We start from the raw sequence: 16,847 nt of genomic DNA, 5'->3' as shown, positions 1-16,847 counted from the left end.
ACACATAAATTTGCTGTTAAATGAAAATGCTGTTCTTTTTTTTTCTATTTTATGATCTGATGATGTGTGCCTTCACCAAGTTCCTTGATTGTAAAAGTATAAAAGCCTTACATTGATTAGAGTAAAGTTGCAGCAGCATATTCAACCACATTGAATGTGTCTGTCTGTCATTTCTTCGCCGATTCCTGAATTCTTCTGAGCCTACGCCCTGATTCTCCCACGGTTTGAGTGGCTCCCCTGGGCCGGTCCATGGCAGGTGGCACCTGAACAGGGACTTGAAGGACAAATAATCTTTCTCTTTTCTTTTTTTTCCTTTTATTAGTTTTTAGGAACGGCTCTTACCAGGGAACTGAAGTTCCGCCGGTAAAGGATCATTGGTCAAGAGTAAGAAATCACAGGAAACCATGGGGCAGTCCATGACGAAAAAGGCATGTCTGGATGCTTCACCAGCAATAGTCCAAGAAATGGCTTATGCTGGAGCTATGAAGGGTCGAAAATTCAGCGCCAATGTCAAAAAGACATATGGAGGAGGTGTAAGAGACTGCTCATCTCCCACTTGTTATAATTGTGCTAAACCAGGGCATCTGCAGAAAGACAACAAGAGACCCAAAGGAACAGGGCAAAGAGGAACTCCAGGACTTTGTCCTCAGTGCAAAAAGGGGAAGCACTGGAAAAATGAATGTAAGTCCAAGTTCCATAAGAATGGAACGATCTTAGACAAAGATAAAAATAAACATAAAAATAAAAATAAAAACCAGACAAATATAAAAATATAAAACAAAAGTCTAAAATTATGATCAAAGAAAAGTGAACAAAAAATTTTTTTAAAAATGCATTAGCAGCTAAAGACACTCTCTATGCCTCTTTTCTTTTCTGAGCTAAGTTCTTCACTGTGATAACACTCAAGGTCTCTTCTGCTGGCCAGCAATTTTCTCTCTAAATTCTTGCCTGCCCTAATACTGCTTATAAAAAGTTTTAAATTTTACCAACCTATAACTTTAAAAAACATTAATTTTAGAATAAATGTTAAAGATGCAATATTTTGCTGGATAAAATCACAAAAAGGACTTTGATAAAAATTTGCAATTGTCTAAATAGAGACATCCATATTGTCTAAAAAAGGAAAAAACTAAAATAATAATAGTAATAATAAGTAAAAATAATAAAAGAGGTTTGTTTAAAAATGTCTGGCTTAACCAATAAAACAAAGATTAAAAAAGGAGTCAAACCTAAAAATTACAAAAGGTATATAAAATGTCACAAAAGGTAATAAGAGGCCAAAAGATGTTTGCTGTAATTTCTTTTATTTAAATGTTTAATGGTTAATTCTGGTTTTAATAGGCTCTATTTGTCTTGTAAAAGGGTCATGGTTATTTCTTTTATGTTTGCTTGTTTTATTAAAAAATTAATTTTTGGTAATTATAAGTTTTGTACTTGTAATTTTTCTCTGAGTGCTGGTCATTAGATTCAGGTTTACAAAAAATTTGGATGTCTTTTTGATACAAATAATGTTAAAACTGTTTTATGCTGTTTTTTATTGATATACAAGAAAGTCAGTTACCACCGGGAATAGCTGGCACTAACAGTTACAAAGAAAAACACAAATACATATAAAATGTTTCATATTGTTAATGTTTAGATTTTAGCCTCATTGTCTTTACTGAAAATGATTAATTTAAAGGTTCACTCTAACAAAAATATGGTATATACTTCTGGTTTGTTAAAAATATAAATTAATAATTAATTTTTAAAAGTACTGATATAAGTACAGGGATAAGCCTTATGTAGTCCCCTATATATGTTTTAAAGCTTAAAACAAATAATTTAAAATAATAAAGTCTGCCTAATCAGAAATACCTGGACAGCCCTAAATACTTCAAAAATCTATACAAAATGGAATTTAAAATAAAGTTTAATAAAGCTTATATCAGACAGAGACTCTGAGATCCTAACAGTGACCTAAGGTATCCAAAGAAGTTTATGGGACACCAAGATGTCTCCATCTGGATAACAACGATGCTGACCACTGGATAAGATGACCCCCAGTGCAACACCTGCTGTCAGGACCTGGTCCAGACCATGGACTACAGCAGGGGGAATATTCTTCAGGTAAGCTGGGTATCCTGCGACTACAGCAGGGGGAATAGTCCTCAGGTAAGCTGGGGATCCTGTGACCAAAGCAGGGGTAATAGTTCCCAGGTGAATGGGAATCCTACAACTAAAGTAGGGTTAAATAATTGCTTTCCCTATAAATAAAGGGAAAGAGACTGCTATTAAAGCAGGATTAATTAATAGCTCTCTCTGTAAATAAAGAGAAAGCAACTGTGACTAAAACAGGGTTAATTAAGTGATCTTCTCGTTATATAGAGAGAAGACAACTGCAGCAGAGCGGGGGTTCATTGCTCTTCCCTGGAAATAAAAGGGGAGCAGCTGCTATCAAAGCAGGACATTTATTGCTCATTCTGTAGATAAGGAATGAATGAAGAGCAGTTTTGCAAGTTGACGAAACAAAAGTAAAAGAAATATAAATCAAATATGGGTGCTAATCAATCACACCCAATTTTTTGGGTCTTAATGAGCTGCTATGTTTAAGGAATCTAGAGATAAGACAAAATACTTGAAAGAAATTTCTAAACGAGTGTGATGCCATTGCACCCTGGGTCACCATTTCAGGGAATCTCTCAATATCATTGTGAAAAAAGCTAGGGAGACACCTAGATTTTTCATTTGAGCAAGGGCTCCTTAAGGGAGGGGTCAAGCCAGTTTGAAAGTTAATTAGAAGCCTTAGCTAAGGCCAGGGTAAAACAGATTGATTATTCCTTACCATGGTCCTTGTTAATTTTCGCAACATCCTATACCCCTACAGCATGTCTATGGCAACAGGGAATATTGGAATGGTTACATTCACCACACACACAGTCAAAAATGTTAGCTGATTATCCTTATATGTACTCCTTACTTATTAGTAAAGGAAGACAAAGATCCAGAGAAATGTTTGGCTATGAACCAAAAATTATTATGACACCATACACTAAAAATCAAATAGATCAATTGATGCAACATAATGAGGACTGGATATTGTCCCTGCAAGGTTTTATGGGACAGATATCATATCATTTTCCCAGACATCCTTTGGTGGAATTTGCTAAGCATGTGGAGGTCATTTTTCCTGTCAGAGTCTCTTCTGAGCCCCAAGACAGGGCCCTCTATATTTTTACAGACAGTTCTTCCTCAGAAAGGGCTATGGTTTTCACACATGAAGGTGCTATGCATGTGGAAACAGGAACCAGGTCATCTGCACAGCAAGCAGAAATTCGAGCTGTAATTTTAGCCCTCGAAAAATTCCCCCAGACATTTAATTTATAATCAGATTCTAAGTATGTGGTTACACTTTTTCCAGCAATAGAGACAGCTCTATTGTCTGGAAGATCCCCTATTCTCCCCTTGTTGCAAGAGTTACAGCAGTTAATTCATCAGAGGACTCAGAAATTTTTTATAGGACACATTCGAGGACATAATAATCTGCCTGGGCCTTTAGCTCATGGCAATGCTATGGCTGATTTTTATACACAAGAAAGTGCATTTACAATACAAGAAGCTCAAGAGAATCACGCTGTGCATCATCAAAATGCATTGGCTTTAAGAAGAATGTTTAAAATTACTAGGGAACAAGCAAGACACATTGTTAAACAATGTCAGCAATGCCCTTCTGTACATAATCCCTTAAAAATGGGAATCAACCCCAGAGGATTAAAACCTAATGTGCTGTGCCAAATGGATGTAACACATGCACCCTCCTTTGGAAGGTTATGCTATATACATATGACTGTTGATACTTTTTCTCATTACATAGTTGCCTCAGCACGCATAGGAGAAGCTGTTAAAGATGTTATTCAACATCTCACTTTATGTTTTCAGATCATGGGAATGCCTTCACAGGTAAAATAAGGTAATGGTCCTGCTTATGTTTCTAAAGATTTTGAAACTTTTTGTGCACAATGGCACATTGTACATACTACAGGCATCCCATATAATCCCCAGGGCAAGGCAATTATTGAAAAAACACATCAAACATTAAAATTGCAGATTGAAAGGCTACAGAGAGCACATGAATATTTTGCTCCTTATCATTTATTATCACATACCTTATTTGTATTACATCACTTAAATACTAATGATAAAGGATTGACACCTGCAATGGTGCATTGGACCTGTGAGTTTAATTCTTTCCTGTCAAAAGTCCTATGGAAAGATTAGCTGTCTGGTCAATGAAGGGGACCAGACATCCTAATAACATCGGGACGAGGGTATGCTTGTGTGTTTCCACAGGATGCCAACTTCCCCATCTGGATACCATACAGGCTCATCCGGCTGGCGCCAGGAGAGGTGACAACAAAGGAGAAAGCTGGGCAAAAAAGCTCTAAAAGTAAGCAGTGTGGTAAAGCCTTTGCTTATCATTGTCATATTCAAATGCTTAAAAGAAAACACACTGGAAAAAATCCAATGAATACAGTAAAGATGATAAAGACTTTGTTGTTTATGAAACTCATCAAAGTCATAAAAGAATACATACTCTCGGAAAACCAAAAAAAATAAAAATAAAAGAATGCATACTGGAGAGAAACCCTATGAATATAATCAGTGTAGTAATGCATATGCATGTCAAACTGATCTTCACAGGCATAAAAGAATGCATACTGGAGAGAAATCCTATAAATATATTCAGTGTGTTAAGGCCTCTGCAGATCAGAGTAATCTTTAAAATCAGAAAAAAAACACATACTGGAAAGAAACCCTATGAATGTAATCAGTGTGGTAAGGCCTTTGCTGAAAACTGTGCTCTTCAAAAGCATAAAACAATACATACTGGAGAGAAACCCTATGAATGTAATCAGTGTGGTAAGGCCTTTGCATGTCACAGTAGTCTTCAATTGCATAAAAGAATGCATACTGGAGAGAAACCTTATGAGTGTAATCAGTGTGGTAAGGCCTTTGCAAATCACAGTGAGCTTCAAAAGCATAAAAGAACACATACTGGAGAGAAACCCTATGAATGTAATCAGTGTGGTAAGGCCTTTGCAGCTCACAGTAATCTGACAAGCCATAAAAGAACACATACTGGAGAGAAACCCTATGAATGTAATCAGTAGGGTAAGGCCTTTGCAGCTCACAGTAATCTGAAAAGCCAAAAAAAGAACACATACGGGGGGCTAGACAGATGGCTCAGCAGTTAAGAGCATTGCCTGCTTTTCCAAAGGTCCTGAGTTCAATTCCCAGCAACCACATGGTGGCTTACAACCATCTGAAATGAGATCTGATGCCCTCTTCTGGCCTGCAGGCAGACAAACAGACAGAATATAGTATACATAATAAATAAATAAATAAATTTATATAAAAAACGAACACATACTGGAGAGAAACCCTATGAATGTAATCAGTGTGGTAAGGCCTTTGCAGGTCACAGTAATCTGAAAAGCCATAAAAGAACACATGCTGGAGAGAAACCCTATGAATGTAATCAGTGTGGTAAGGCCTTTGCAAGTCACAGTGAGCTTCAAAAGCATAAAAGAACACATACTGGAGAGAAACCCTATGAATTTAATCAGTGTGGTAAGGTCTTTGCCCAGCACAGTAATCTTCAAAACCATAAAAGAACACATACTGGAGAGAAACCCTATGAATGTAGTCCTTGTGGTAAGGCCTTTGCATGTCTCAGTCATCTTCAATTGCATAAAAGAACATATACTAGAGAGAAACCCTATGAATGTAATCAATGTGGTAAATCCTTTGCATATCAAAATAGTCTTCAATTGCATAAAAGAAAACATACTGGAGAGAAGGAAACCCTATGAATGTAATCAGTTTTGTGAGGCATTTGTACGTCACAGTAGTCTTCAACTGCATAGAAGAATGCATACTGGATATAAACACCATGAATGTAATCAGTGTCATAAGGCCATTGTAAGATGCAGTCATCTTCAATTGCATAAACTACACATTCTAGAGAGAAACTGTATGATTGTAAACATTTTGGTAAGGCCTTTGCAAAACACAGTCATCTTCAAATGTACAAAAGATCACAGAGTAGAGAGAACCTCTAGGAATGTAGTCAGTGTGGTTAGGCCTTTGGAGACCATTGTACTCTTCATGGTAAAAAAAGAACACACAGTGCAGGGAAACTTTATAAACATATATGTGTGTAAGAATGACTTTTTTACATCTTATTCATCTTCAAATGCATAAAAAACACAGACTGGAGAGATAGCAGTGAATGGAACCTGTGGTGAATCCTTTGTCACAATCATCTGCAAATACATAAAATAAACCATCTTGTAGAAAAACTCTGAATTAAGTGTGTGTATTCTGCAAAACCATGAGATAAACCGTACTATAGTAAAACTCTATAAGTGAATTTAATGTTTCAATGTTTTGTACTTCATACAGGAATAAGACTTTTGTGTGTAATCAATCTGATAAAGCTTATGCATATTACCCTAATAATTTGGGTCTGTGGAAAGAACTGAGGGCTTATTATACCTTATTTTTTTAAAAGATTTTAAGTCAACAGACATACAGTCAGTAAACCAGCAGCAGTTATTGTGTAGAAAAAAATGGATAGCATATAAATCTGTCAAGGGCTATAATATCTCTTTTTATTTTGCTTGAACCAGCAAACTAATGGAGAAAACTTTTTTTGAGCTTTATGGGTTGGAGAAAAGACTATTCAAAGAAACACACCTCCAACCTGAAAGCAGAGCCAAAAGTAAACACTTCTTCTCTGAATCTAGAACTGCGTAAAGAAATAATATCTCCCAGTGAAAGAAACACACTCTCAAAACACAGCCAAATAAATAAAGCCCACACTCTACCCTTCTCCAAGTCAACACAAGTGTAACCGATCACTCAGTATAAAAGCTTGTTCAGAATCAGGGATTAAAATCTAACAAATTTCCTCCTTCAATATCTCCTTTGATGCACCATGACTTAAGGAAACCTATATGAGCCATATGCAAATTTAGTATGCAGCTGCCCCATTCCACACTGGCAGGGGTATTTATGCTTTTGGTTTCTTCCCTCTCAAATAAATCTCTTGATTGGAAATTTGTGTGAAGACATTCTTTAACTGGAATGCTTCAAAAACTCCTCGAGTTGTGCCGACATACAATTATTACTTTCGTTTGGAAACTTTTATGAGAGTTGAGCTCATCCCAGATGTTATGGATGACTTTTAACATCTCTGGCCACAATTAAAGATTTTTTGTTTCACATTCCTGCAGGTCTTTAACTGCAAGCAGACAATTTTTGTTGCTGACCCATTTGCATGAGAATATCTCTCTGTAGGATCTCTGCCCACGTGAGCATGAGCATGCACCCTTTGCCTCCTGCTGCAACTGCTGACAGGCTGTGGGCCAGAGAACAGCAAAGGAAGGTGGTCAGTGTCATGCGTCTCCTTACAGAAGCTTTTCTTTTGGGACTCAAAGTTCTGGAACTGATCCAATAAAAATTCACAGCAGGCTAAGGGCAGAGATTAACTGCCTCATCACTTTCATTATTAAAAAGAAGGTGAATAGACAAAACATGTACAGTAATGACAGACAAGCACGTCCTGGTACCACCTTACAGTTTTAGAAATATAATCACATAAAACAGCCATGTAGTAAAAGTCAAAACACAGACCAAGAACATATGCACTCCTTCATTCACATAAACCTTTTTAAAGCTCTAGATTTATAGTTCATTCTGGAGGAAACCGGGAGCACACATCTTTTATACATTTCAAAAACTGAAGCAATTCTTGTCCTTCCTTAGTACCCCTGACATTTAAAATATCTATAAGTAATGCACAAACACCTGTTTGCTATTTTCCTGGACTATATTTAGCTTTTTAAAAATTATATACAATTACTTCTTATTTTACTATTATTTTACACTTATACTCGAGTTACTTCTTACTTGTTTTTCATGCTTTGCAGCTAACCTCTTTTTTATATTTTCATGTGCAACTGTTGTTGCTCCCGGGATATCCTTAATACACCTCAGAGCACCCTTGGATATTTGTGGTTTCCCTATGAAGACACCCCTACCGAGAAAGCTGCACAGCTGGATGTCACCTATAAGAACTGCTCCTACGAGGTCAGCTAGGGTTCCTGGATAGGGGATCCTTGAGGCCAAATTTAAGTCAGAAGGAACAGAAGACAGGAGAGAATCGGGAGGTGTGTTCAGTCGTGCTGAAGCAGCCAAACAGCCCAGGGTTTATTTCAGAACTTCCTTAAATACAAAAGCAGAACAAAGCACAGCACAGATGATCAGTCAGTATCTGCCCACAAGGTCCTTCCTGTCCTTGAGTTAGCAGCCTCCTCTCCACATTTATATGAACCCAAACCCAATTTTTCATATTCATTAAATTGTCATCTGTGGGCTACCAAGGATTATATTCCTTGATAGTTTCAAGACACATCTCTAAGTCTGATATAGATATGTGGGTGTCATGAGTATCCAGCAAATTCTTAGGCATAGACAGAAACAGAGAAAAGTTATCTTGTCCCATTACCTTGTAATTATGTTTCTTATTATTTGACACTCCTGACATTCTTTCAGGGTCTCTGTTTCAGGCACCAATAGTTGGGGTCCCTTCCCCAACTACCTCGGTTATGGATGACCCTGGGTAGTACCACAGAAAAAAGAACACAAGGGATGCAGAATAAAAGATACAACTGCATACTTTATTGCAAAACTAGTGCTCTCTAATAATACCCAAAATACAATCTAAGCTAGGTTCTCATACTTGAAATAGTTACAGAAACTACCAACTTTGATACAAATTATTTCAAGAGTTTTGTGCCCTAGTTAATCTAAACAAAAAGCCTGGTATTTTGGAAATAACTTTAGCTGTAATATAATATATAAAAACACTTCATCAGGAGAAAAAAACACAACCTAATCATAGCGAGTGAACTACAGTGCACTACTGTGTACTCAAAGACTGACTATTAGCAGGGCATTCTACTGATAGAGGAGGTATGCTTCCTCCTTACTTGGCCTGCCAAGCATGTCACCAAGAGTGCCACCTCAAGTCACCCCTGCACAGAGTTTATAATGTTCAAAGATAACACTCCACAGTGGGGTTGTGTTTCTGCATTAGCATAATATTTGACTGGACCTACTGAACCTCTGATCTCTTTCTGTCTTTGAGTTGTCCTCATGGGTATCTTTGTCACAATCACTGGAATCTAACCACTACAGCTATTTATTGTAGATTTATCTCAAGGTCTTTTTTCTGTATTTTAAAAATTTTCATACCTACACACCAAAGTAAGAAATGAAAGAGAGGAATTAAAAAAGAAAGAAAGTAAGAAAGAGTCAGCAAACTGAAAGAAAACTAGGTAACTGGATGAGTGAATAGGTAAGGAGAACCTTCAAATGTTGCCCAATGTTTCTGTAGTCAGTAATATGTTCAGTGATGAGGCAGCTTGATTCAATTGAGATACTTAGAGTACTATATCCTTTCTCTACTCCAAAATTTAGTAATCAAAGTTAATATACTTAGTAAACAATGTATGACTGTATTCACACATTGAAATTACTCATATTTCTTCTTTTGGTATTTCTGTTATGACTGCCACATTGCTTGAAATGTGACTTTGATTGCACTTTTACTTATGCCAGTTTGTTTTCTATTATGATATCGATCACAATGTCCTCAGCAGCTTGAGGTGGAAAGGACGTATTTGACTTACATTTTCCAATTGCCACATGTCAATGAGGAAGTCACAGCATGAACTAAAGAAGAGAAATGTTGACTATTGCTTTGTTCCTCATTTCTTGCTTAGCCTACCCAGGGGTGTCATAATGCACAGTGGTCTTTGTGCTTCCACTTAAGTTATTAATCATAAAACATTCCTTACAGATCAGATCTGATAGAAACATTTCTCTGTTGAGCTTCCCTATTTCCAGATGTCAATATGTTATATCACAATGGTGAAAAAATAAATGACACATTGGACAGAACCCTGTCTCCCTTTTAGTGCTTCAAGCTGTGTTCTGAGTTAGAGCAATCAGATGAATCCAACTCTGTCAGTGAAGTCAGAAATCTGAAAATCCAAGACCAAGAAGAGGTGGACAAGAGAAGTCCACGTGATTTCTGCTGTTGTGAATCACAATGGTTTGATGCTTTTATATCAGGCATAAACAATTTCCTGGACAACATATTGAAATATCAGTAATTTTGAACATGCCAGTATAATAGAGTACTCAGTGTTCAAGGATCACAGCTACAAAGAATCACAGATGGCTGTATATCCTATAAAGGTGCAAATGTGCAGAAGAAGGTAGACTAGTCCTCTCCAAAGTAACACTGGTTGACATTCAGGTAGATGAAAGCTAACACCCTCACTAGTGCCTTCTACTCATGGATGCTGAATCCTGTTCTACAACCTATACTGAGCTATAAACTTTTATTTATTTTTGATAAGGTCAGGAAATTCCCTGGAATTCAAATCACATGAGGCTTCCTATTCTTATGGGAAACACTGATGACTGTCAGAGAGCTTGCATCTTAGCAGGACATCTGTATGATTATGAAGATCACCAAAAGCAATGTTTAATTACCACAGTCTAATTGAGCTTCTTGAAAGTGGCCCCTGGAGCTCAACATAAATTGCCATAACAAGAAAAATCATCCATGGTCAGCACCCAGGGAATATAACATGGCCTTCCAGTTGAATCTCTGGGGATGGAGCTGTGGGAACTGAGGATTGTGAGCTGGTCATCCTTAAAAATTTTGTTTATCTGCTTGAATGTCCTCAAACTCATCAGACCATGGGAAACTTGTCTAAAGCACAGGTAAGGGTGTGTGTACTAAGAGGAACAGGAGGAACTACAGACTGCAGAAAAGACGTGAAGAAGTTCCTAGGAACTCACATCAGGGTAATGACAGGAAAGAGAATTGGATCGGGGGCAGGGATAATCTAAAAATCTAGTGACATGGAGTTCATGAGGTATTTTGAATTTCTAAATGTGGAAAAGTATAGAGGAGCCAAGTTTAACACCTCTGCTTCTGGCTGAACTTGTCATGGATGATTCTACAACAGCAAGGAAAAAGATTGGCACAGAAACTAATTATATAATACAGAAAATGAATGGGAAATTCAATATAGTCATAATATGATTCTTTAGAAAATGGTAATCAAATTCTAAACTTTTAGAAACTATGACTCATGCTTTTAGAATCAGAAAAAAATGGGAGAAAATACTCCAAATTTGCAGAATAACAATTATAGAGTAATACTGAACATGTTGTAAAACATGAAAACATAAAAATTTTAACAATGTTTTTAAGCCTGAAGGATATCATGAAGTGAAATATGACAGGAATGAAGAGTGAAATCTCATGTGAGTTCATTTGTATGTTTTCATTAAAATTTCTCTTAGAAGTTGGGGGTATAATTATTGTTATTAGAAGATTGTGAGTGGTCATTAGGATGGTAGATAGAAGGTGGTTACAAGGAATATTTTTTTAAATAGAAAGATGGCTACAAATAATATATCATGGAAACATCACTCTTAAGAATAGCCACAAATAAAATAAAATATTTTGGAATAACTCTAAAGAAGTGGAAGACCTTTATGACAAGAAATTTACACTTTGGAAGAAAGAAATTGAACGAGAGACTAGAGAAGGGGAAGATCTCTTTCCAAAAGCAATCAACTGGTTCAATACCATTCCCATGTAAATCTCAGTAAAAATTTTCAAAGACCTTAAAAAAATACTAAACTTCATATAAAAAAGCAAAAAACCCACATCATAAAACCAACCACAGTGAATCACAAAAAAAAGAGAATGTGGGAAGTATATTTGAGCTCATTTGCACAGGAGACCATTTTCTAAATATAACCCCAGCAGCACAGACATGGAGAGTAATAATTAATAAATGGGATCTCCTGATTCTGAGAAATTTCTGTGAATCAAATGATATGATTAACAATACAAAAAAGGCAGCCTAAAATATGGGAAAAGATCTTCATTTATCCCCCTCTGGACAGAGGACTTATCTCCAAATCATATAAAAAAACTAAAAAAAAGGGCTCATCAAAAGAACAAATAATCCAATAAAAAATGGGGTACAAACCTAAACAGAGAACTCTCAACGCATGAATCTAAATTGCCTGAGAGACAGGGAAATTTCCTACATCCTTAGCGATTAGAGAAATGAAAATCAAAACAACTCTGAGATTCCATATTACATCTGTAACAATAGCCAAGATCAAAAACACTGATGACAACTTAAGCTAGAGAGGATTTGGGATTAAGGGAATGCTCCTCCATTGCTGATGGAAGTCCACACATGTACAGCCACTTTGAATATCAGTATGGTGATAGGAAAATTAGGAAGCAAACCACCTGATGATGGTGCATGCCTTTAATCCCTGCACTTGGGAGGCAGAGACAGGCAGATTTCTGTGATTTTGAGGCCAGCCTGGTTTACAAGAACTAGTTCAGGACACGCTCCAAAGCTACAGACAAACCTTATCTTAAAAAATCAAAAAAAGAAAAGAAAAAAAGGAAAATAAGGTAACAACCTATCTCAAAACAGAGCAGTATCACTTTTGGGTATGTACCCAATGGATGCTGAACCATACTACAAGGACAAGTGCTCAACTATGTTCACAGCATCATTATTTGTCACAGCCAGAACCTGAAAGCAACCCCTCAACCGAAGAATTGATATAGAAATTATGGTATATTTACACAGTGGATAAGAATAATGAATCTTGAAATTTATGAGCAAATTGCTGGATCTAGGATTCATCATAAAAGAGTGAGTTAACCCAGACCCAGAAAGGCAAATAAAATATGTTCTCATTCCTAAGTGGCTTTTAGATATAAAACAAAGGAAAACCATCTTACAATTCACAGTGCCACAGAACATAGACAACAAAAAGGAACATAAGTGAGACATACATGGCTCTATTGTACATAAGACATAGAGAAAAACAATATCTGAATAAACATGGGGCATGTGGATCATGGGAAAAGGAGACTGGAGAGGAAAGGAGAGTTGTGAGAAAATATATGGTTGAATAAAAAACAGTTAAAAATCCTTCCTAAACAGAAGATCATGGTTGAATTATCCAAAGTGATAGTAATAAATGAATATCTGAAATATGGAACTTTACTTGATTATGTAGCTGAATAAAATAACTCCTCATGCTAAGGAAAACTGATTTATGACATCTAATTATAAATAATCCACACATATTTTGTAACAGAAAATTGAAGATTCTGCTTTTGTTGCCACAGACTTTCCAGGCTAATATTCTGTCTTTCTGGGCTCTTTGATTGAGTTCCAAACTATATAGTTATAGTTTTCCTTAATTATGGTGTGTGTAAATATAAAAGTCGAGACTCACAAAGGTAGGATAGATGATATACTTTACTTTGCCAAATGTAAGTTGACTAAATATTTTAAGTATAATAAACCAATTAAAATTCTCATGCTTTATTAAGCACAGGGCTCTTGGGTGGCTGAGATCATGGCAGGGGAGGCAAAACCCGGGGGAAAAAAAACCCGCATGGTCGGGTGCCAATTGATGGGGCAAGGTCGATCTGTAATTAAAAATCAACCAGACTAGCTTAATATAAAAGATACAGCTTTAATAAACAGAAGGAAAACTTACACCAGAGTCCCAATGGTCTATCTGAGAACACAGGGTCCAAGAGACAGTGGGGAAATGAACCATCCAGGTTTATAGGTTAATTTTTGCCTTAGGGCAACACGCCCCATAGACAGAATGTGATTGGCTAAACTCCCCTATCAGTTGCTACAGACTCTCCATGCTAATATTATGTCCTTCTGGGTTCTTTAATTGAGTTCCAAACTGTATATTATAGTTTTCCTTAGTTATGGTGTGTAAATATAAAAGTTGAGAATCACAAAGGTAGGATAGAAGATATACTTTACTTTGCCAAATGTAAGTTGACTAAATATTGTAACTATAATTAGAACAATTAAAATGCCCATGTTTTATTAAGTACAGCACTCTTGGGTGGCTGAGAACATGGCAGGGGAGACAGAAAACCTGGGAGCACATGCAAACCTCAGACTATAGGTTCCTCTTCTAAAAACACACTTAACACCCTGTTGAAGTGGTCTTAACCCACTCTTGAGAAGTGGTCAGGACCTTGCATGCTGGGATTTGGAGTCCGATTCAATACAACTCCCAGGCTGGGGTCTGGGATTGATGCCAGGGACTAGGGTGATTCTCCCAACTTAATGTTGCAGACTCTTCAGATGTAGGAGTCACAGAAAGTTGAGATGATAATTATGACTGACATTTTAGGCTCTCTTTGGAAAAAGGGTGTAAACTCAAGTGGGCATGGGATTTCATGGGAGGGGCCGAGATGAATGTTGGTGGGTATAGAATGGCATTCTGTTCACTATCATCCCAGAAATGAAAGGCACCTGTTTCTTAAGTGAGGTAAGAAGGCAAGTGTCTAAGAGACAAACATATTGTTATTACTGGCCCCATAAAATGGAACAATCTATGGGATTTGACACAATTGCTGGTGAAACCAGACTTTAGTTGGCAGGTGTTTTTAATCCAGAAGAACTGGCAGGTGTCCTTGATCTAAGAGAGCTGGTACCAATGGTAAAGTCCCAGGAGTTAGTACAGGTGCTTTTGGCATTGTCCTCAGAGTGCCTTGTAGGTTGGTCTCTGGTTAAGTAGCAGGAATGACCTACAAAATACGCTAAAAACTGGCTTGGGTTAGTGTAACAGTAAAAACAATTAAAAAATTGAAAACCTTGTAATTAACCAGACATGATTCTCATGTAGCAATAGAACCTTTTCAGGATCCTGTAAAAGAACGGGAGCAGATTTTATGTCTTAGTGTAATAGCAACAGGCTTCAGGTTAGAAGGCAATTAAAGGAAATTGGGAACTGTGAACCTCTGAAGACTGAAACCTGTTAAACCTGGACTCTGAAGCCTGTAAAAGAAGAGTACCTTGAGTTGTCAAATGTCATTAGACAGATCTGGGAGGAATTAATGAGCAAAAATGAGACAGCTTTTTCCTAGCAGGCAATCACACATCCTCTCCATGTTCTTGGAGAACATCAGTCTTAGAAGAAGTGCTTGCTATTAGCTGCTGTGTGTGAGAGGCCCAAAGATTTTCCTGTGAGGGGGAAGATTTAGTGTAACTGTCTTGCCAAGATGAGGGGATCGATTCCCTGGGTGAAGCATCCAGGAGATGAATGGTACAAGGCCTCTTTTGCTTCAGTGTGGGTGACTTTGCCAAACTCTGAGCAAGTCTGGAGAGAACAGGTCTTCTGTCTTCTTGAAGAAGCCATAGGGTGCTGCAAAATCTGGCATGTCTATGTGTGAGAAACTCTTGTTGTTCAAATGCCATGATCTCAGATTTCTAAAGACACTTGAGAGCCAGGTACTATTACCTGGTATTTTAAACTGGGTATATAAGCTAAATTTTTAGAGCTGTTGTTATTTGGAAGCACATATGTACATAAATCTTATGTTTTGGAAGAGCAATTTCCTGCATTTTCCTGGGACCTGAGTCCACAAGAGAAACTGAACCTCCTTGGTGGTACCTCCATGTTAGGAAAAAAATTCTAGGACAATCCACTTTGCTGGCACACAAAAGTCCAATTAAAACAGATTAAATCAAATGTAAATGTCCATGGTTTATTAATTGCAATGTTCTCTTGGGGCTGAGGGCATGGCAGAGGAGACAGAAAATGGGGGAGCACATGTAAACTCAGAACCATATGTTCCTTGCTGGAAGTCCACTTAAATACCCTGTGAGAGGGGTCAGGACCTGGCATGATGGGTTTGCCATCCCGACCCAAACAACTTCCAGGCTATGGGTTTGGGATGGATGTTAGTGACTAGGATGACACTTCCATCTTAACAATAATGTAGAACTGTATGATTAGTGATAGAAAGGATTTACCAATACTTGGGAAATAGGTTAAATCTCATAAAGTAGAATGAAGCACAGAAAAGACTGCATCTAAACACTCAAAAGATAAGAATATGTTAATCAGGGCTGTTAGAGATAAGAATGCTTGAGTACACATGGTTTACCAGGATTGTCCAGTGGCTCCAAAGCATTATAAAGAAGCCATCACTGATTTAAAACCAGTCACTTTGCCCATCCCCTTATCAAAGAACAGACCTCTAACAAACTGCTCAATGAGACACTACAGGGTCACAACCAATCTTAATGCCAATTAGTCATAAAGTTCTAGTTTTCTTTTTGAGAAAAACGTAGTTATGCCAGATGGGCAATATGACAGCAGGTGACATGTGTTTGAAATGTAAAACACTGTTGTGTGAAGGACTGGCCTGATTAATCAAAAATTTTATTTTGAACCTCAGGCAGGGAAGAGGTATAATCTTGGGAGACCTAGTATAATTTGGGACCTAAGCCTTCTGAGTTTCACTAAGGATCTGATGTATTGATAATAAAACAGAGCTCCTTCAGAAAAACTAGGAATGTACTTTGGAGAGCTGGTAATTGCCTGATATCAAAGCCTTTGTGGAGGAGTTGCTTGAAATCTTGAGAAAATAGTTTTTTCCCCTATATGGAGCTCTGGTTGTCAGCTCAAGGCAACTATGCACTTAGTAGATACTTCAAAATAACTTGTGTACATATTGTGTAGAGTTGTTGGACTAGCCTCCCTCTAAACTTGTCTTATTGTGTAATAGTTTCTACTGATTTCTTATAATTCATATATTTCTTCCATTTCCTTCTTGGAAGTATATGCAAAATGGTAATATTTTCTTTCTTTCTCTTTTCTTTTCTTTCTTTCTTTCTTTCTTTCTTCCTTCC

The 16,847-nt window shown here is 37.1% G+C and overlaps 1 pseudogene; it reads left to right on the top strand.

Annotated features, from left to right (window-relative positions):
• The first annotated feature begins 404 nt into the window (after nt 1-404).
• On the top strand, nt 405-6,101 carry LOC148117672 (uncharacterized; annotated as a pseudogene).
• The last annotated feature ends 10,746 nt before the right edge of the window (nt 6,102-16,847 follow it).

Source organism: Myodes glareolus, chromosome 27, assembly GCF_982192425.1.
Source record: "Myodes glareolus chromosome 27, mMyoGla1.1, whole genome shotgun sequence".
Lineage (NCBI taxonomy): Eukaryota > Metazoa > Chordata > Mammalia > Rodentia > Cricetidae > Myodes > Myodes glareolus.
The sequence above is the reverse complement of the archived record's forward strand: the minus strand, read 5'-3'. Positions and strand labels throughout refer to the sequence as shown.